Source organism: Canis lupus, chromosome X (genome assembly GCF_011100685.1).
Source record: "Canis lupus familiaris isolate Mischka breed German Shepherd chromosome X, alternate assembly UU_Cfam_GSD_1.0, whole genome shotgun sequence".
Lineage (NCBI taxonomy): Eukaryota > Metazoa > Chordata > Mammalia > Carnivora > Canidae > Canis > Canis lupus.
Genome location: NC_049260.1, coordinates 9,823,401 through 9,844,538, shown reverse-complemented (window position 1 = coordinate 9,844,538; position 21,138 = coordinate 9,823,401). Strand labels below are relative to the sequence as shown.

The window sequence follows — 21,138 nt, the reverse complement described above, 5'->3', positions numbered from 1 at the left end:
AGCACAAATCAGTGATCCACACTGAGCCCAGGCCAAGAAGCAGGAAGAGGGGATGGGAGTTTGGGGGTGTCAGGGAGCACCAGTGCCCATGGCAGGCCGAGGAGCAGAACCTGGTTCAGTGGTGGCTCTCTCAGCCACGCGAGGAAGATCTAAACACTCAGCCTATCAACTCCAGCCCAGGGCAGTGAATGCATGCAGTTGACATCTGTCCCTAACAGGTCTTCCAACTTCCTAGAGTTAAGACATTGCCTACCAGCTGCATTTCCTCCCATCAGCTTCCAAGCCCCTTTTCATGTCACCCTACTTCTGTCCTGTCTCAATAGTCCCTTAAATGGTTCCCCTGCTTCTCAAGTTTCCTTATAAAACAAATTCAATCAATTCCATCAAAATACATTACTCTGTTACACCATCATGTGGTTCCAAAACCTTGCCATTAGGTCTCCACTAGCAACAGAAATGCTCAAGCTCTTTCTCATTCTTTTGCCATTCAAGACCCTCTGCACAACCTGAGGATGCTAAAAATGAAGCCTAGTATATGACACTCCGCTCCTGATTCTCAAGAAAGTGGTCGTGCCCCACTCCCCAACGAAGAGAGGCTGAAGTGGACCCCTGTGGTGGTACCTCCTAGCTCCCCTTCCCCTGGTTGTCTTCTAGGGACCATACCCTTGCCACTCCCAGCCTGAGGGGGTTTGCGTAAGGGTGACACCATCCAGAGCAACCAGGGGCAATCCCGGAAGATCCCATTCACGGGAGTGAATGATCTGGGGAAAGGCATAGACCAGAGCCAATCCCACCGGAGCCAATCCCTGGACTCGGATTTCAATGAGTGGGAAAGAGAAGTTCTTTTGGGTTGAGGTCGCTGAGCTGCAAAGACGTCAACCTAGGAACTCTTGTGGCCACCAAGAGCACACCTGAGAATGAAGGGAACACAAAGGAAAGCCGAGCTGAGAGACACAGAGAAAACTTGTCAACCACACCGAAGGATACCAGAGCAGCAGGTTCGCAGGATAGGGAGCAGTGAAGACAATAGGAAACACATGAGCTCCAGAAGGGCTCCCCTCGTGGGACCCATCTGCTGTCCCTCTCCATTCCTGTGAACTTTTGGCTTTCTACTTTCAAAGTGTCTTTGGATTCCCATTGCCAGGATGCTGTAGGCCTCTCAAGGCCTGTTCCTTTTAACTTCTCCTGCTCCACAGTTTTTATATCTGCAACAGCTACTCGAGCCAGCTTGAGCTTCTGAGCAATGTCAAGTCAGCACTAATTACAGCTTCCCAGAGAGGAAAATAATTTGCCCCCCGCGGCTAGCTCTGATTTTGAATCTGGTTACCTGTAAGAAGAAACAGAGGATTTTGCAACTGGAGTTTCAAATCCCATAGTAACACCTCAGCCTTTCTGTTCTGCTCCCACACTGGGACCAAGGTTTATGAAAAAGGCCTAGTCTTCATTAGACCCACCACATACCCCTGCGTACTCCTCTTCCCAGATGCTCAGAGCTTGAAAGAAAGTACATTTTTTACGTAAGGCTAAAGGTAATAATACTTCAACTCCTCAGTTCTCAGAGTGTGGTCCCTGGACCAGGAGCAGCAGCAGCAGCACCTGGGACCGAGTTAAAAGTGCAAATCATCAGACCCCACCCCAGAGCTACTGAATCAGGAACTCTGGGTAGAGCCCAGCAATCTGTGTCCTCACGACCCCTCCGTTTGATGTCCTTACCCTAACATTTGAGACACCGCTCTAACTCGTGCCTGCCTTCAACCTCTGGTTGTTGGGATTAACCAAAGTATTCCTTTAGGAGGTCGTACCATTTGTTTACATTTTCATATAAATTGATATGTTCAGAAGCTTTGTGCTGAATTAACTCAGAGAACAAAGTGATGCTAAGGTTTTCATCTTGTGATTACGGGTTAAATGAAGTGCATGTGCTTTGTAATCTCGGGGTGCTATGCTAGCGGTTCTCAAACTTGAGCGTGTATCAAAATCCCCTTGCTCAGATTGCCGGGCTCCACCTCCAGCGTTTCTGGAACAGTTTATCTCAAGTGGGGCCTGAAAATTTGCATTTCCAACAAGTTCCACGTGATGGTGATGCTGTGGGGCAGGGACCACACTTTGAGAATCACTGGCCTAAACAAATAACAAATATCCCAGGCACCCCCAGGAGATGGAGAGAATCTGAAGCAGATACCTCGCTCAGTGCAGAGCCTGATGCGGTGCTCAACCCCACGGCCCTGAGCTCAGGACCTAAGCCGAAATCAAGAGTCCGCTGTGGGACCCAGGAAATTTAACAAAAATCCCCCACCCCTGGACAAGCAGAGCAGGACTGACTCCATTTTGTGCTGCCCCCGCCTTGTGTCAAGCCCAGGGCACACCCTAATCGGAAATCGGCTCAGTGATAGGCCAGTTCAAATGGATACTTTAGGGTAAAATGTAATTCAACCGGCCACCTGCGTGTGGACTGACATGACTGCAACTTTCTGCGCATCCCATGGGCCACTGGTCCCTATAAAGCTGCTACGCCTCTTAGTCTCGGGGTCCAAGGCCCTGCTCCACTGTGTCGGGTGCACTTGGACCCAGGCTCGAGCTTGTAAATAAACCCTCGTGCGCTTGCATCGGTGTCGGCTCCTCGGTGGTTTCTCGGATTCGTAATCTCGGGCACAACATCCGCCACTTGGACCCTGGGTGGCTCAGTGGTTGAGCATCTGCCCTCGGCTCAGGTCGTGATCCCAGGGGTCCTGGGATCGGGTCCCGCATCCGGCTCCCAACGGGGAGCCCCCTCTGCCCGTGTCTGCTTCTCTCTCTGTGTCTCTCATGAATAGATAAAATCTTTAAAAAGAGAGAGAGAGAGAGAGGCTACCAGGTAAACTGGATGCTCAGTTTGGAGACTCACTGGTCTAGAACAGTGACTGTCAGCCTTGGCTGCACAAGAGAACCACCTGGGCCCACCCTAGCCTGTTATATCAGACTCTGGGGGGTAGGACCCCAGCATCAGTGGTTTCAAAGTTCCCAGTGATTTGGACACGCACCTAAGCTTGTGGCACGGAAATCCAAAGGGATTGCTGGGTTCTCCTTTCTTCTCAAATCATATCGAGATCGGGCTATGTCGGTCATTATCTCTTTCCCATTTTCGGGAATTGGCTTCAAAATTGCTCAACCCATTGATTTCACAGGGCTTTTTTTTCAACCACTTTATATGGGCTCTGAAAGGCCACAGCTCAATCAAAGCCATCTCTGGGCCCATCTGTGGTCATTTGTTGCTCTTGGCACAAGGTGAAAAAACACATGCCCTCAGGAAACACAGCCTCAAGATCAGAGCTGGGGGGATAGGATGCATATTCTCTTCTGAGCATAAACAGAAGATCGACGATATAATTTCTCCCTCCCCTACTCCCCCCACCCAAACCCAATTGCTACAACCAGAAATATGAGGTGAAATCTCTTGGGCCCGACAGTAGCTTTTGTCTTTAAAAGGCTGATTATAGATGAAGCCAACACTCTCTCAGGGTCCATCACCCACAGGACACTTCCGGTTAGGCCAACTCACAGAGCAGCCAGGGTTGAATTTCAGCGTTGAGTACAGACTTCACAGTTGAGAATGGTTTGGAATCTCTCAAGAGGCTCATTTCAGTTTGGTTTTGTAGCCGGTTTTGGCATCTGTCCTTTAAATCCTTACTACTCAAAGTGTGGTCCTTTGACCTGCAGCAATGGGCGATACCCGGGAGCTTGTCAGAAATGCAGAATCTTGGGCCGCCTCAGACCTACTGAATCAGAATCTGGAGGAGCCGATCAGAATCCCCTGTAGCAAGATCCCCAGGGGACTCTGTGCACATTAAAGTTCGAGAAGCAAAACAAAACAAACAAAAAAAAAATAAAGTTCAAGAAGCACTGCTTTAAACTCATCTTTGCAGAAATGCAGTAGGTGAGGGATTTTGTAAAGCAAAGACAGAAATATAGTGAAGAGCATAGTTGAGAGCTACCAGATTGAGCAGCAAGGTGCTGTGTCGGAGATGCATGCCCCCCAAACGGAGTGACAATCCTCAGATTGCAAGGCCTTCTTAGGCCCTAGGGGTTACTATAACTAAATGTTTTTAAAATACTGGAACCATTATGAGTCTAGTTTGACAATTTAAGGGAGGCAGATAATGAAGGATAAACACGTACTTGAATTTCACTGTCAGAAGGCAGAAAGGGTAGCTACCAGGGTGGATGAGAGAGATTTTCATTCTAGGCCAGGCATTCTAAAGATGCTGACTACCTCTTAATGACAGACAAAGGACTGGAGATCTGACTTTTTCTCCTTGAATGTAAGGAGGGGAGGAATAAATTGGTTGAACCACATCCATTAAGTGCTGTTGCAATGAATTACAGTAATTTTCGATCAATATAGAACTTTATGATCTACTGAGTCAGTTTTTTTTTTTTTTTTTTTAATAAGAGAAAATGTTTGAGACGGCCAAGTGTTACATTACCGAGGCCATCACAATGGCGTTGTCAAATATGGAGACACATGATGAAACCTGCAAGTGGTCCTAGGATAAATTGGTTGATGAAAGAGGTGGTCTAACTGTACCCATAACAGACACCCAATCGATACTGGTTCAAAGAACAACAGCAGTAGCTCTCCTTTATGAAGCACTTACTGTGTCTGGGCACAGTTCTAAGCACTTTCCATGTTGCAACTTGTCTTATTTCATCAGCTCTGTGAAGTAGGTGTTCTTATGACCCTATTTTATAGTCAGTAGCATTCACAGCGTGTGGATACTTACCCAACTGATAAGGGATGGAACGGGAGTTCAGAGTCAAGCAGTGGGCAGCAGAGGCCACGTGAGTAGCTACCATGCAACATCGCAACATGGATGAACAACACTGAATCAGAATATGGAAGTCTGACAAAATCTGGGCAAGGGGATGAATTGGATCTAAGAGTTAGAGATGGAACAGGATGCTTGTATCTTCAGAGAGGAGATGAGTCTGAGTATCTCTCTTCTCTTTGTTTTCTTAGTCATTTTCCAACCAATTCTAGACCCTTCCTATAGCTTCTGTGCTTCCCTCATTTTTGCATTGCCAAGGCCCTTCTTTTCCATCTGCTCTTTTTTTTTTTTTTTTTAGATTTTATTTATTTATTCATGAGAGACACAGTGAGAGAGGCAGAGACACAGGCAGAGGGAGAAGCAGGCTTCATGTGGAGAGCCCAATGCAGGACCCGATCCCAAAACCCCAGGATCACGACCTGAGCCAAAGGCTGACGCTCAACCACTGAGACACCCAGGCACCCTTTCCAGTTGCTCTTATGTTTTCAATAAAAGGATTCAGATACACAAAATTATTATTTTTTTAAGTTGGCATAGTGTTAACTGTTCCCCTATAAATAGATTGTGTCTTGACCCATGAAAGGAAAGTCTTTACTTCTGCCTTTTTGTACTCTGCACATAGAACCAGCACTGAATCTGTTTCTTGACTGATATACTGTTACAGCTAAGATACTAACAGCTTAAGGTTTTGCTTCTCAAACCTTGCCACCTGAGCCAGACAGATTCTAGGGTGGGCCTCAAGATCTCCAGCTCAGGGTAGTCACACTCTTATATAATCCTCTCCCCTTGAGTGTAGGTACATGTGGCTTGTTTCTATGCAATAGAATACAGCAAGGGTGACAGGATGTATGGGATTATACGTAAATGACTATGTTACAGAAGATTTTAATGTGCCTTGCTAGGAGACTCTCCCTTGCTGGCTTTGAAGAAGTAAGCTGCCAGCTTGCATGCTGTCATATGGAGAGGACCACACAGTGAGGAGCTGAGGGCAGCCCCCAGCTAAGAGCCCACAAGCAACTGAGGCCCTCAGCCCAGCAACCCCACAGGAACCACACACTGCCAATAACTATGTGAGTTTGGAAACAAATCCTTCTCCAGTTGAACCTTTAGATGAGAATTACCTTCTCCTTCCATCCTCAGAGCCTTAATTATTTACTGCATGAATCTCAGTCAGCTCTACTTCCCAGGTAATCCCCTCCCTGATCCGTATGCTTTGGTTTAATCCTATGATCTGTCACCATTTCGCACCTGGGTAACCATAGATAAAATATGCTAATCTACAGTAGTTTCCTCAAATTGGGCTTTCTCAGTTTAAATAACACTACAGGAGGGCAGAGGGCCTTAGTAGAACAATCTGGAATGGATGGACTTTGGCATTCATTGGACACCCTCCGCTGGAATGAGGCAAAAATAGTTCTTGAACAAAACATGTCTCCCAAGGAGGAACAAAGTTTACCGTAGACAATTTACTTCAGATACATTTTTAGGAAGAAAAACATTTTCCTAAAGGCAATATAATCCACGAGGATTTTTCCTGCCCTTTCACTTTATTAATCAGAACAGCTTTGTTCTCCACTTGCAAGATCTAGGGGCACACTTTGCCGAGCTAGATGTTGCCATAAATAAAACAGCCTCTAACACCAAATGTTAACCCCCAGCAGCACAGAGAATTAGCAGACTCCGAAATTCAAATATTCTTTAATGCGATCAATGTTTCAGCCAGAATTTCCTCCCCACACGTCTTTATAAGGGGAAGGATTGCATTTCAAAGCTTGATCATCACCAGTCCAGAGCCAAGTCACCAGGGAATGTGGGTTTGTTCATCTTCCAGCTACAATTTTCACTAAACCACACCACAGTCATGCTACATATATAAAATGCTCATGCCTCATCTTGTTATAATTACCTTCCAATCAGGAAAAGAAACTATTTTAGCAAAGATGCTAATAACTCACTTATTTTTATTCTCTTTCTCTTCTTTGATCAATAGGCAATTAGAATGGAGCCTCTGTTTTGCTAGGGCCTGTAATTTTACAGTCTGCTCAGCTCAATTTGACTTACAGGGGGTGGTGAGTGGGTTTTAAACCTTTTTCCACTGAGTGTTTCAAACACACCAGAGCTAACCAGAATACTCTCAGAGCAAGTTAGACAATAATTTTCTAGAATACCCCTTCGCACCAGGAGGGAAGCGAATCTGTCGTAATTACACAGAAAACATACATAAAATGCATTTCTGTTCTCGAGTAATTCTCCCTTTTGAAGTGAGTAGTGCTGCTCAGTAATAATATGTGTGTTACAGTTGTACTCTCTTCTGTGGTGCATTTGACATTTCTCATTTGTGTTAATTCTTACCAGGATGATAAGACCCAGTGGCGTCTGGCCCCTATTTCCTCATTGTCCCACTGTCTGGGTTGTTACCACACTGATTGGTCTGTTCTTTTTTTTTTTTTTTTTAAAGATTTTATTTATTCGTTCATGAGAGACACAGAGAGAGAGAAAGAGGCAGAGACCCAGGCAGAGGGAGAAGCAGGCTCCATGCAGGGAGCCCGAAGCGGGATCGATCCCGGGTCTCCAGGATTACACCCTGGGCTGAAGGCGGCGCTAAACTGCTGAGCTACCTGGGCTGCCCTGGTCTGTTCCTTTTTCATGCTTTTCTCCTGCCTGTTGCAAGGCCTTAAAAACAGTCTTCCCTTCACCTGGAACCCCCTGCCCTTTCTCCTCCCCTAGTGCCTAGTTACCCTTCATGGGTCAGCACACATGGCATTTCATCAAGCAAGCCTAGCCCCAGAGGGTCTAGGTCAGCTTCGTTGGTTATATATATGCCTTCTTAGGTTTGCAACCATATGCCTATTTACATATTTATTTGATTAAGGCTTGAATCCCTCATGAAATCATAAATTCCATGAAAGTAGGGACCAGGTCTGCCTTTTGCTCTTTTTTTAATTTAAAGATTTTATTTATTTATTTGAGAGAGAGATTGTGAGCGAGCAAGAGAGAGAACACGAGCATGAGAAGGGGCAGAGGGAGAGGGAGCAGCAGGCTCCCTGCTGAGCAGGGAGCCAGACACGTGGGGCTCAATCCCAGGACCCTGAGATCATGACCTGAGCCGATGGCAGACATTTAAGAGACTGAGCCACTCAGGTGCCCCTGCTTTTCTTCTTTTCATTAGCATATAGTGGGTGCTGAATACTTGGTACATAAACTACTGAATGAATGAATGAATGAATGAATGAATGAATATTGATTTGGAGATGGACTGGACCAGGAACTATAAGCAAAGAGACTAAGTAAGAGTGGAGGAGATGTAACAGGGACAAAAGAAACAGAAGAAGGTTAAAGAAAGTTCTTAAGGGGAAGGAGGGATAAAGGTGGAGCTATAGCAAGAGAGAGACTCAAATGAAACAGAGGAAGAGCCAAGGAAACCATCTGAGTGGGTAGTCATCCGAGCTGAAGACTCTAAAAGAGAGGCCCATGGCTTCTGGAGCTATTTTATAGGATAAGATGGGACTGACCCAACCATCTGGGGCCTCGGGGAGCTGCTCGGGCAGTTTCAGCTTGAATTATGTGGCCCAGCCCATGACCACCTGGAGAGGACCTCGGTCCTTCAGGGGCTAGAGTTTCCTTCTGCTCCTTGCGGAGGAGGCAGATTGAAATGAAGATGAGCCAAGTCAAGCTGACTTTGTAAGGTGTTCAACAAACATTGAGTGTCTTCTGGGCATAGCATGAGATTCCGAAGTGACAAGTCAATGATGAAATTGTCTCTGCCTTGAGAAATTTTTTTTTCTTTTGCCATCATTGAGCATGGGGATTTTTTTTTTTTTTTTTAAAGTAGGATTCCTTGTCCCCCTTCTCCCCTGAGCTAGGCTTTGTAGTTGGTGGATGCCACCTGGTACTGGAGGTCAATTTCTGCTCTCTTTGTTCTCTACCTTCTCCATTTGCAAGAGGAGGGCGAAGTAAGGTGATAGGACATTTTTACTTGGCTTGGTGGCTTCAGAGTCTCTGGGTTTATTTTTTTTTTTTAATTTTTATTTATTTATGGTAGTCAGGGAGAGAGAGAGAGAGGCAGAGACACAGGCAGAGGGAGAAGCAGGCTCCATGCACCGGGAGCCCGACGTGGGATTCGATCCCGGGTCTCCAGCATCACGCCCTGGGCCAAAGGCAGGCGCTAAACCGCTGCGCCACCCAGGGATCCCTGAGCATGGGGATTTTGAGTATAGTGGACACACAATGTTACATTAGTTTCAGGTATACAACTTAGTGATTTGACAAGTTTATACATCATGCCATGCTCACCGCATAGCTACTATTATGTTATAGCATTATTATAATATTATTGACTGTATTCCCTATGCTGTGCCCTTTATTCCCACAACTTACTCATTTCATAACTGGAGGCCTGTGGCCCCCTCTCCCCTCTTCACCCATTTTGCCCAACTCCCCACATCTCTCCACTCTGGCAACCATTGGTTTGTTGTCTATATTTATAGGTCTGATTCTGCTTTTTGTTTTCCTTTTTTTTTCTTTTTATTTATTTATTTTTAAAGATTTCATTAATTTATTCATGACAGACACAGAGAGAGGCAGAGATATAGGCAGAGGGAGAAGCAGGCTTCCCACAGGGAGCCCGATATGGGCCTCGAACCTTGGACCCTGGGATCATGACCTGAGCCAAAGACAGACACTCAACCGCTGAGCCACTCAGGCGTTCCTCTTTTTTCTTTTTAAATTCACTTATGAGTGAAATGGTATTTGGTATGGTATTGTCTTATGGTATTTGTCTTCCTCAGTTTGACTTATTTCATGTAGCATAATGCCGTCTAGGTCCATCCGTTTTGTCTCAATGACGTGATCTCCTCCTTTTTAGTGGCTGCATAATATTTTATTGTGTGGCGTGTGTGTGTGCCTGCCACATTTTCCTTATCCATTCATCCATTGATGGACACTTACGCTGCTTCCATAGTGGCTATTGTAAATAATGCAGTAAACATAGGGGTGCATGTATCTTTTCAAATCAGTATTTTCGTTTTGGGGGGGGATAAATACCCAGTAGTGGAATTATTGGATCATATGGTATTTCTATTTTTAGTTTTTTGAGAAGCCACTATACTATTTTCCACACTGTCTGTACCAATTTACATTCCCGCCAACAGCGCACGAGGGTTCCATTTTCTCCACACCCCTGCCAATACTTGTTATTTCTTGTCATTTTTATTTTAGTCATTCTAACTGGTGTGATAATCTCATTGTGGTTTTGATTCGCATTTCCCTGATGATGAGTGATGTTGAGCATCTTTTCACATGCCTGTTGGCCATCTGGATGTCTTCTTTGGAAAAATGTCTATTCTGGTCCTCTGCCCATTTTTTTAATTGGATTGTTTGGGGGTTTTTTGTGTTTAATTTGTGTAAGTTCTTCATATATTTTAGGTATTAACCCCTTATTGGAAATATCATTTGCAAATTCCTTCTCCTACTCAGTAGGTTGACTTTTTGTTTTGTTGATGGTTTCTTTCTGTCTGTAAAAGCTTTTTTCTGTGTGTGTGTGTGTGTGTGTGTGTGTGTGTGTGTGTGTAGTCTCAATAGTTTATTTTGGCTTTTGCTTCCCTTGCCAGAGGAGATACATCTAGAAAAACGGTGCTATAGCTGAAGTCAGAGAAATTACTGCCTGAGCTCTCTTCTAGGAATTGTATGGTTTCAGGTCTCATATTTAGGTCTTTCATCCTTTTTTTGTTTTTTAAAGATTTTTATTTATTTATTCATGAGAATACACAGATAGGAGAGATAGAGAGAGAGAGGCAGAGACGCAGTCAGAGGGAGAAGCAGGCTCCAGGCAGGGAGCCCGACGTGGGACTCGATCCCAGGTTTCCAGGATCAGGCTCTGGGCTGAAGGCGGCGCTAAACTGCTGAGCCACCTGGGCTGCCCGTCTTTCATCCATTTTGAGTTTATATTGTGCATGATGTTAGAAAGTGGTCTAGTTTTCCCGACACCATTTGTTGAAGAGATTGTATTTTTCCCATTGGATAGTCTTTCCTCCTTTGTTGTAGATTAATTGATCACATAAGCGTGGGTTTATTTCTGGATTCCCTATCATGTTCTATTGATCTATGTGTCCATTTTGTGCCAATACCATACTGTTTTGATTACTATAGCTTTGTAGCCTATCTTGAAATCTGGGATTGGGATACTTCCAGCTTTGCTCTTCTTTCTCAGGATTCCTTTAGATATTTGGGGTCTTCTGTGGTTCCATACAAATTTTAGGATTATCTGTTCTAGTTTTGTGAAAAATGCTCTTGGCATTTTGAGAGAAATGCCTTGAGAAATTTTTCCTAGTCCAGAGAAGAAAAAAATATGGACCATATACACACATATTAAAATATATTTTTAAAAATAATAAAAATATATAAAAATATAAAAATAAACAAAAAATAAAATATATAGACATACACATATACAAATACAAATATTTGTAACACAGGTTAGTATTATGTTTACAGTGCTTTCAAAGCCCTAAGGAAGGGGGGTTGGTCCTTCAGTGCAGTAAGGCAGGGATATTAAAATTTTTCTGCCCATTGGTGACATCAGTTGTGAAATGATGCTATTTGCATGAACAACCCAAGTGTCAGCACTGAGAAGTCCCCTACACTTCCACCTTGCTTTATGAGACTGAAGTGAAAGTTCACACATAATTTTAGCCCTCCCTTTTAGCCCTCCTGACTCTGTCTAATGCATGGCCTGGCTTGGCTATTCACCCCTGCTCATGGCCACTTCCTTCTGCACTGGGTGGTCCTACAGACCCTCTTTCCTTTTCCACCCAAGCAGTGCTCCCAACTCAAGGTCTCAAGGTTCTATTTATAATAGACTTTACTAAATGCTTTGAGCAATAGCAGTGTGTGCATGTGTGTGTGTGTGCATGTGTGTGTGCTGATTCCATCACAGATCAGTAGAGCAAGCAACTTGAAATGCAATATTAGACCACCTTATGCTTAAAACCCTCTTGCTGCCACCAAGGAGCCACCATTGGCCAGCGTATTCCAGGTCCAGCCACAATACTGCCATTTGTACATTTCTGACTCCGGTTCCCTACCTATCAATTCCTTAACAACCGAGAACATTGTCATTCTAATTGTTTAATAGCAATCGGTTATCCAGCACTTCCTAAATGATGACACTGCTCCAAGCGCTTTATCTGTTTAGATCTCAAGGCCCTGGTCAGAAACTTCCAGGGCTAGATAGGCTTGGACTGCAGGATTTTTTAAATGTCACATGCCTGGGCTGTATATTACCGACACCATCCATAGGGTCAGGGGCAACACCATAGAGTCAAATGCATTCAGATTTCTGCAGCTACGCGCACAGACGTTCATGTTAACTGGGAAAAATAAAGACAATACGCAGCCTCCCATCAGTTTGCGTCAGGGGCTGCCACCAAAGGAGTTACAAGAAAGCTCTTGTCTTGCAGAACTTTTTGATTTCAGAGAAGGTAGTGGGGGCAGTGGACTCATAACCGTAATCGTTGCTGGGTTCGAGTGGCCTGCTGCAAACAAAAGCCACTGACTATAGAAGGTCTTTAAAAATCTATTAAGTGACATGCTGTGACTTATGCCTCTACTTCTTATCAGTTTAGGGCGATAAGATGGCTTTTTTTGGTTCTGCTGCAGGGTTGCAAACATGACTCTCTGAGGCAGACAAGTAACATAAATGAGTAAAGCTCTACTTACTCTTGCTTTGAGGGGGTGCCTGCCCATTGCGACAGCTTCTGAGTCCTAAAGGAAACCCCCACATCTGTATTTTTCTCAAAAGCTTCCTAATTTTTTAATATCCACTTTTCTTTAATAACACATACACAGAAGCACTGTGATAAAACAACATCTGGCCATACTTTTATGGACCAAAGGCACACGGTTTGGTGTGGTTCTTGGCTCTTTTTTATTTTTTGGCACCAACTGATTTCCAAGCTAATATGCAAACTTGAAAATTAACCAAAATTTAGAGTTAAAACCATTCTGAAAGCTTTTTGCTTAGTTCAATGATGCGTGGGGAAGGACGAGATGAATTAAAGCAAAATGACTGCCCAGAGGTGCGCATTTAGAGAGATTTGTCTTCCAGGCGCTTGTTTTCAAGTGAGTGCCAAGAGCAAACGTTAGCAAGCACAATCTGAAATTCGTATGTGATTAACTAATCTGCCTCTCTTGTTTGGAAATAATGAAGTAACTGGAAAAAAAAACTGGGCTTGATTTGAAACAACCACACATGATTGAAGTGATTTCATTTGAGGTATATACAGTTTTTTACATCCAGTGAGTGTATCCTTTCTTTTCCAGTTTCAAAGAGTTTGCTCCCATCAGGGAATTTACTACCTGATTTCTTTTCCACTGAAGAAAATGAGGCATTTTGGTCCTAGCTTTCTTTGGATGAAGGCATTGCACGGGTGTTATTTGGTTTCTGGGATTTCTAGCTTCTGTCCCATAGTAGTAACCTATGTAGTAAAAATGGTGTATTTGTGTATGGATGCCAGAGACTGAAGGGTAGTAGAATGGGTCACCCCAAAATATGACTGCAGGAGTTCTAGACACACTGCCCCCAAATACGCTGCTTTGGGATATTGATGATTTTGAGCTGTAGGCACCTGAACAACAGCAAATGCAGGGAGAGGTTTTCTCTGAATGCCTCCTGTCTGCCTATAAATGCATCTTCCACAGGGAGCTCAACTGTGTAAATTCCCATCCAGGGAGTTTCATCAGCCAGAAAAGACTGACTCTGGTCACAGGAGAGGCGACTAGAAGCCAACGCCCCACCCAAACTTGGTTCCAAGTGGTCATATCGCCCATCTTTTCTTCTAAGGGCCTGTTGGTCTTTCCTAAAAATCATTTCCTCTCCTTCCTAAGAGGCCTCCCTCCCTCTTCCCCTTTCTCTTAATAGAAAAGAGAATTTAATCCTGAATTCTGAGCCACCTCAGGGAGTCGCTCATATTTCCCTGGGGTTCTCTAGGGTATGTGAGGTATATGTGTTAAGAAACCTCTGTTTGTTTCTCTCGATCTGTTTTTCCATCACAAGGGGCTCAGCTAAGAGCTCAGAAATGTATTCTTCCTCCTTACAAGACACACACACACACACACACACACACACACACACACACACAAAGGCAGATAAAGATAAATAGAAAGAGGAAGAGGAAGAGAAAGGAGGGTGGGGAGGGAGAGAGACAAACACCAGAAGACAGAAGCCAACAACTGGTGCCGGCGCTGGGAGGGTGATTTCCATCTTCTCATGGGGAGTGCAGGCTCAGCTTGACAGGAGTTTGCCTTTGCTTCTTTTAGGTGAAGCAGCAGCAGCAGCAGCATTTTCTTACAGAGCACAAACTGTAGGTGGCAGGACTCTTTTTACCTTAAAAAAATCTTATCTCCAGTGCCTGGGTGGCTCAGTGTTTGAGCATCTGCCTTTGGCTCAGGGCCTGATCCCAAGGTCCTAGGATCGAGTTCTGCGTCGGGCTCCTCATGAGGAGCCTATGTCTCTGCTTCTCTCTCTCTCTGAGCCTCTCATGAATAAAATCTTTTAAAAAAATAAAAATAAAAAATAAAAGAATCGTATCTATAGAATCCAGTGCTGGAACTCAGAGAATCTGTATCCTTATTCCTTTTTTTTTTTTTTAAGATTTTGTTTATTTATTCATGAGAGACACACACACAGAGAGAGAGAAAGAGGCAGAGACACAGGCAGAGGGAGAAGCAGGCCCACGCAGGGAGCCCAATGCAGGACTCGATCCCAGAACCCGGGATCACGCCCTGGGCCAGAGGCAGATGCTCAACCCCTTAGCCCCCGAAGTGGCCCTGTACCCTTATTCCTGATTTCTCACACCTCTCTTATAATCCTGACATGCGCTCATTCTTGGAGGAGTACCTGGTGGTGAGCTAATAGATGTTTAATAACCGGCTGTCCAGAAGGAAACAAAGCAAACGACAAAATAAACGACTCTGATGTGTAGCACTTGCCCGTGGCTGTGCTAGAGATTCTCACACGGTGGCTGCATTTTCACTACCAACACGACGGGGACGCTGAGCTGTGCGCAGACGGGCCTGACCGCCTTCCACAAGTGGGTAGAGTCTGGCTCCATCACTACACCGGGTGTAGCCAACAGAACACCAAGCAGAGTTAAGAAGACTTGTGAGGGTTCCCAACCGTGAAATGTGCACAAACAACAGCTCAGATTGCCTCCTGGGGATATACAGTCACTTTCAAATGGAAATAAAAGGAAAACTGTAAAGGACTCGGAGAATATAAAAATTTATACCAATATAAGGCACCATCATCGTTACCATCTTTAGAGAGCCAAAAATTGCTCAATACTCAAGTTAAAAAAAAAAAAAAAAGACTTGGATTGCATTCATCACTGCTTTTAAAAATGTGTTTTGTATCCCTTGGTCATAAAAGATTCAGACTATATGGAAAGAGCCAGCAGTCCATTTGGCCGTAAGTTCAGAACAATGAACTCATTGGGGTTATTTTTATATGCACTGCAGCTTGGCCTGGAGTCACTGGTCACAAGAAAGCATGAGAGTGTTCTGGGCAGCATTTCTGCCTTAAACAGCTCCACGGCAACGTCTACAAGGCAATGCACTTCCCACTGCGAACCTCCTCGAAGGCCTTAGCATGATTTGCAAAATTTTAACTAATTAACGTTTAACTTGGTTTTGTAAACAGTAGCACACAAAAAGAACCCTTCTCAATAGACATTCTCCCTAGAATTATCTTCTTAGAAGAGCACTGTCTAACAGAAACAGAATGTAAGCGGTACACGTAATGAAAATTTTTCATGGCCACATTAAAAGAAATTTTTTTAAAACCTGGTAAAATTAACTTCAATAATCTATTTAACTAAAAAAAAAATAATCTATTTAACTTAATTCAATATATCCAGAATATTATTGTTTTAACAAGTAATCGATATAAAGCATATTAATGAGAGACTTTACATTTTCTTTTTTTGGTGGTAAATCTTCGAATCAAGCAGCTGTTTTATACCTGATTTTTTTTTTTTTTCCGAGCACATTTCAATTCACAATTGCACATTTCAGGGGCACCTGGGTGGCTTGGTCTGTCAAGCATCTGCCTTTGGCTTGGGTCATGACCTCGGGGTCCTGGGATTCAGCCCCACATTAGGCTCTCTGCTCAAGGGGAACCTGCTTCTCTCTCTGCTTCTTCTTGCTTGTACTTTTTTTTTTTCTCTTTCTCTCTCAAATAAATAACATTTTTTTTTTTAATGGCACATTTCAAGTACTCAGTAATCACATGTAGCTAGTGGCTACCATTTTGGACAGCTTGGGTGCTATAACATCAGGAGCAGAAAATCTCTTGATTCTGAGAAAATCCAATGTTTATAGAAACTCTTTTATTCTGGTTTCAGTGGGCTTTGCTATGGGACTTTATTATTGAGAGAGGAACAAAATTCCCCCTCTCCAACCTCTCTAACTTTTCCTTCTCTGATATCTATCCGTTGGGTTGTCAGAGTACCCTAGATTGGATGTGTCTATCATTTGTAGAGTGACCAACCATTCCAGTTTGCCTAGGACTGAGAGGTTTGCCAGGGTGTGGAACTTTCAGTGCTGACACAGGGAGAGACTCAGGCAAGCCAGGATGAACCGTTCACCCTAAGTTTGAAGGGAAAGGTTCAATGCTGCTAGGAAAGCTGACGTGGTGCTTCCATTCTGAACTCATCTGCAGCTGTAAATCTGAAGGCCGAGGCCACTCAGCACCTCTAAAGGCTACTTTGGATATTCATGTTCTGTCACCATGGAATTCTGGGAATTGTCCTTGGAGCCTGGGCAGCAGGATTTATTATACTCTTGAATGTTTTCAAGATCTCTGGCCTCCTAGCTACTGTCTTGGATCCCTGAATCAGGTGAAACTGTCCCCTTGGCAGACGATGACCCTGCAGGTTCCTTCTTACCAGGGAACTAAGCCCTGTGCTGGGAGATCCCATAATGGTCACGGAAATTGGGAAAATCTTATCTGTTGCACCACTCTGGTTGATGATTTCTCTGCTTGACCATCTCGAGCTGGGCCTCACCCTTTCTTCAAAAGTCAATTTGATAAATCAGTGATCAAAAAACTCCTGACAAACAAAAGTTCAGGACCAGAGAGCTTTTATAGCAAACATTTAAAGAGTTCATACCTGGGCAGCCCGGGTGGCTCAGTGGTTAAGCGCCGCCTTCAGCCCAGGGCGTGATCCTGGAGTCCGGGGATCGAGTCCCACGTCGGGCTCCCTGCATGGAGCCTGCTTCTCCCTCTGCCTGTGTCTCTGCCACTCTCTCTCTCTCTCTCTGTATCTTTCATGAATAAATAAATAAAATCTTTAAATAAATAAATGAATAGTTCATACCTATTCTTCTCAAACTATTCCAAAACACAGAAGAAGAAGGAAAGCTTCCAAATTCATTCTACAAGGCCAGCATTACCCTATTACCAAAACCAGATAAAGATACTACAAAAAAAGAAAACTGCAGACCAATATCTCTGATGAACACAGATGCAAAATTCTCAAGAAAATATTTGCAAACAGACTCCAACAATGACTTAAAAAGATCAGGTACAATTTATTTGGGGGGATGGAAGGATGGGTCAATGTTCATAAATCAATCAATGTCATACACCACGTCAACAAAATGAAGAAAAAATGGGATCAGAAGAAACATACCTCAATGTAATAAAGGCCATATATGAAAAACCCACAGCTAACGTCATACTCAATGGTGAAAAACTGAGAGCTTTTCCTCTGAAGTCAGGAATAAGAAAAGGCTGTCCACTCTCACCACTTTTATTCAACATAGTACTAGAAGTCCTAGCCACAGCAGTCAGACAAGAAAAAGAAATCAAGGCATCCAAATTGATAAGGAAGAAGTAAAACTTTCATAATTTGCAGATGACACGATACTATATATAGAAAACCATAAAGACTCCACCAAAAAATTACTAGAACTGATGAATGAACTCTGTGAAGTTGTAGGATACAAAATTAACATACAGAAATCTGTTGCATTTCTATACACTAATAATGAAATAGAGAAAGAGAAATTAAGAAAACATTCCCATTTACAATTACACCAAGAAGAATAAAATACCTAGGAATAAACTTAACCAAGGAGGACAAAAGACTTGACTCCAGAAACTATAAAACAGTGATGAAAGAAATTAAAGATGACACAAATGGAAAGATAGTCCATGCTTATGGATTGGGAGAACCAATATTATTAAAATGTCCAAACTACCCAGAGCAATCTAGAGATTTAATGCAATCTCTATCAAAATACCAACAGGAGGGATCCCTGGGTGACGCAGCGGTTTGGCGCCTGCCTTTGGCCCAGGGCGCGATCCTGGAGACTCGGGATCGAATCCCATGTCGGGTTCCTGGTGCATGGAGCCTGCTTCTCCCTCTCCCTATGTCTCTGCCTCTCTCTCTCTCTCTCTCTCTCTCTCTCTGACTATCATAAATAATAAATAAAAAAAAAATACCAACAGGAGAGGATCCCTGGGTGGCTCAACGGTTTAGCACCTGCTTTCGGCCCAGGGCATGATCCTGGAGTCCTGGGACCGAGTCCCACGTCGGGCTCCCTGCATGGAGCCTGCTTCTCCCTCTGCCTGTGTCTCTGCCTCTCTCTCTCTCTCTCTCTGTGTGTCTCTCATGAATAAATAAATAAAATCTTAAAACAAATACAAAATACCAACAGGATTTTTCACAGAACTAGAACAAATAATCCTGAAATTTGTATGAAACTACCAAAGATCCCAGGTAGCCAAAACAATCTTTAAAAAGAAGAACTAGAGGTATCACAATCCCAGATTTCAAGATATACTACAAAGCTGTAGTAATCATAATAGTATGGTACTGGTACAAAAAGAGACACATGGATCAATAGAACAGGATAAAGCCCAGAAATAAACCCATGCTTACATGGTCAATTAATCTACGACATAAGAGGCAAGAATATACAATGAAATATATAAAGAATAAACAAAAACAGTCTCGTCAACAAATGGTGTTGGGAAAACTGGACAACTACATGTAAAAGAATGAAACCGGACCACTTTCTTACGCTGCACACAAAAATAAACTCAAAATGGGTTAAAGACCTAAACATGACCTGAAACCATAAAATTCCTAGAACACAGGCAGCAATAATCTCTTTGACATCAGTCACATAAACATTTTTCTAGATATGTCTCCTCTGGCAAGAGAAACAAAAGCAAAATTAAACTACTGGGACCGCATTAAAATAAAAAAGATTTGCACAGTGAGGGAAACTATCAACAAAATAAAAAGTTAACCTAGTGAATGAGAGAAGATACTTGCAAATGATATATCCAATGAATTAATATCCAAAATATATAAAGAATGTATGCAACTCAACACCAAAAAAACAAATAATCCAACAACAAAAAATGGGCAGAAGACATGAATTTATATTTCTCCAAAGAAGATATCCAGATGGGCGACAGGCACATGAAAAAAGTGCTCAACATCACTAATAATCAGAGAAATGCAAATCAAAACCACAATGAGATATCACCTCCCATCGATCAGAATGGCTAAAATCAAAAACAAAAAATAACAAGTTTTGGTGGGGATGTGGAGAAAAAGGAACCCTCTGCACTGGTTGTGGGAATGCAAATTGGTGCAGGCACTGTGGAAAACATTATGGCGGCTCCTCAAAAAATTAAAAATAGAATAGCCTCCTTATGATCCAGTAATTCCAGTACTGGGTATTTACCCAAAGCATACAAAAACACTTGTTTGAAAAGATATATGCACCTCTACGTTTATTGCAGCATTATTTACGACAGCCAAATTATGGAAGCAGCCTAAGAGTCCATTGATAGATGAGTAGATAAAGAAGATGTGGTATATATACACGATGGAGTATTACTCAGCCATAAAACAGACTGAAATCTTGCCATTTGCAACAACATGGATGGATCTAGAGGGTACAAGGTTAAGTGAAATAAATCAGTCTGAAAGAAACAAATACCACATGACCTCACTCATATGTGGAATTTAAGAAACAAAAGAAAGAAAAAAGAGATAAACCAAAAAACAGACTCTTAACTATGGAATAAACTCATGAATACAAGTGAGGTTGGATGGGGGTGGGGTGGGTGAAATAGGTGAAGGGAATTAAGAATACACTTACAATGAGCATTGAATAAAGTACAGAGTCATTGAAACGTATTGGACATCTGAAACTAATATAACACTGTATGTTAATTTTATACTTGAATAAACAAACAAAGTCAATTCGAATGCATGTTCCAATTTATTGTGACCTACAGTAATTATATCCATTTTTTTTTTTTTAGAGCATTTACAGCCACTGTCTTCAATTCTTTTCAAGATTTACTTATTTATTTTAGAAAAAGAGAGTGCAAGCAGGGGGAAGGGCAGAGGGAGAGCGAGAGAGAATCCTCAAGCTGACGCTCGGGTGAGCATGGAGCCAGACACAGGGCTCGACACAGGGCTCCATCTCTCCTGCTCTGAGATCACAACCTGAGCCAAAATCAAGAGTCAGAGGCTTAACCGACTGAGCCACCCAGTGCCCTAACTATTGTCAATTCTTAATTGGGTTTTTACTTTACAAGATCAAAAAATATTGAGTAGCTTAATCTCAGAATTGTTTCAACTTTCCATTCATGCCTCCATTTCCTTCCTGGTCTCATTTTCCATATCGATAAATGGGGCTAATAAACATAGACTACTTGGTAGGGTTACTGTGAGGACTAAATGTACATTTTGGTGTCTACAACAACGTGAATTGCTTTAAACTGGCTTGGCAAGGAGTAAGTGTTCAGTTCATGTTGACCATTATTAGATTTTTATATCTTTCTTGACGTCAGGATGCACATCAGATATTTCCATACCGTTCTTCCCCCACAGGGCTTAATACGTGGCTCTAAGCAGAGTAAACACTCACCAGCATCCATTGATTGGCTAACTCCAGCCATCCCGCTTCTGGCTCTGGTCTGAATATGGTAGCCGGTCTGCGAGGCCTCCTAAATATAGTCAACGTGGTGCCTTCCTGTCTAGAACAGGACTGACTGCCTCCGGTCCTCATTTCTGATCTGAAGTCCTGCCCTGGAATAAGACATTATCAGATGGTGCGATCTCTTGTCCTGACCCTGAGCACCATCTAAATTCTTTTCTGTTAACTGTCTCTGCAAAGCAGTTGGGTTCTGGCTTTTCCAAATTTCAGCATAGTCAGAAAAAAAAAAGGCTTCAACACGGAATTCAAGTGATGCGGCATCATGATCAGTTGCCTTCTCCTGCCATACTCCGTCCACTCTGTTTGT

General features: G+C 43.1%; 1 long non-coding RNA gene across 1 annotated transcript in view; it reads right to left on the bottom strand.

Annotated features, from left to right (window-relative positions):
* Positions 1 to 17,032, bottom strand: part of LOC119878053 — a 112,706-nt gene extending 95,674 nt beyond the window's left edge. Inside the window, exon 1 of the long non-coding RNA XR_005386136.1 lies at positions 16,973 to 17,032. This is a non-coding gene — a long non-coding RNA (uncharacterized LOC119878053). The remainder of the gene's footprint in view (positions 1 to 16,972) is intronic.
* Positions 17,033 to 21,138: the final 4,106 nt, after the last annotated feature.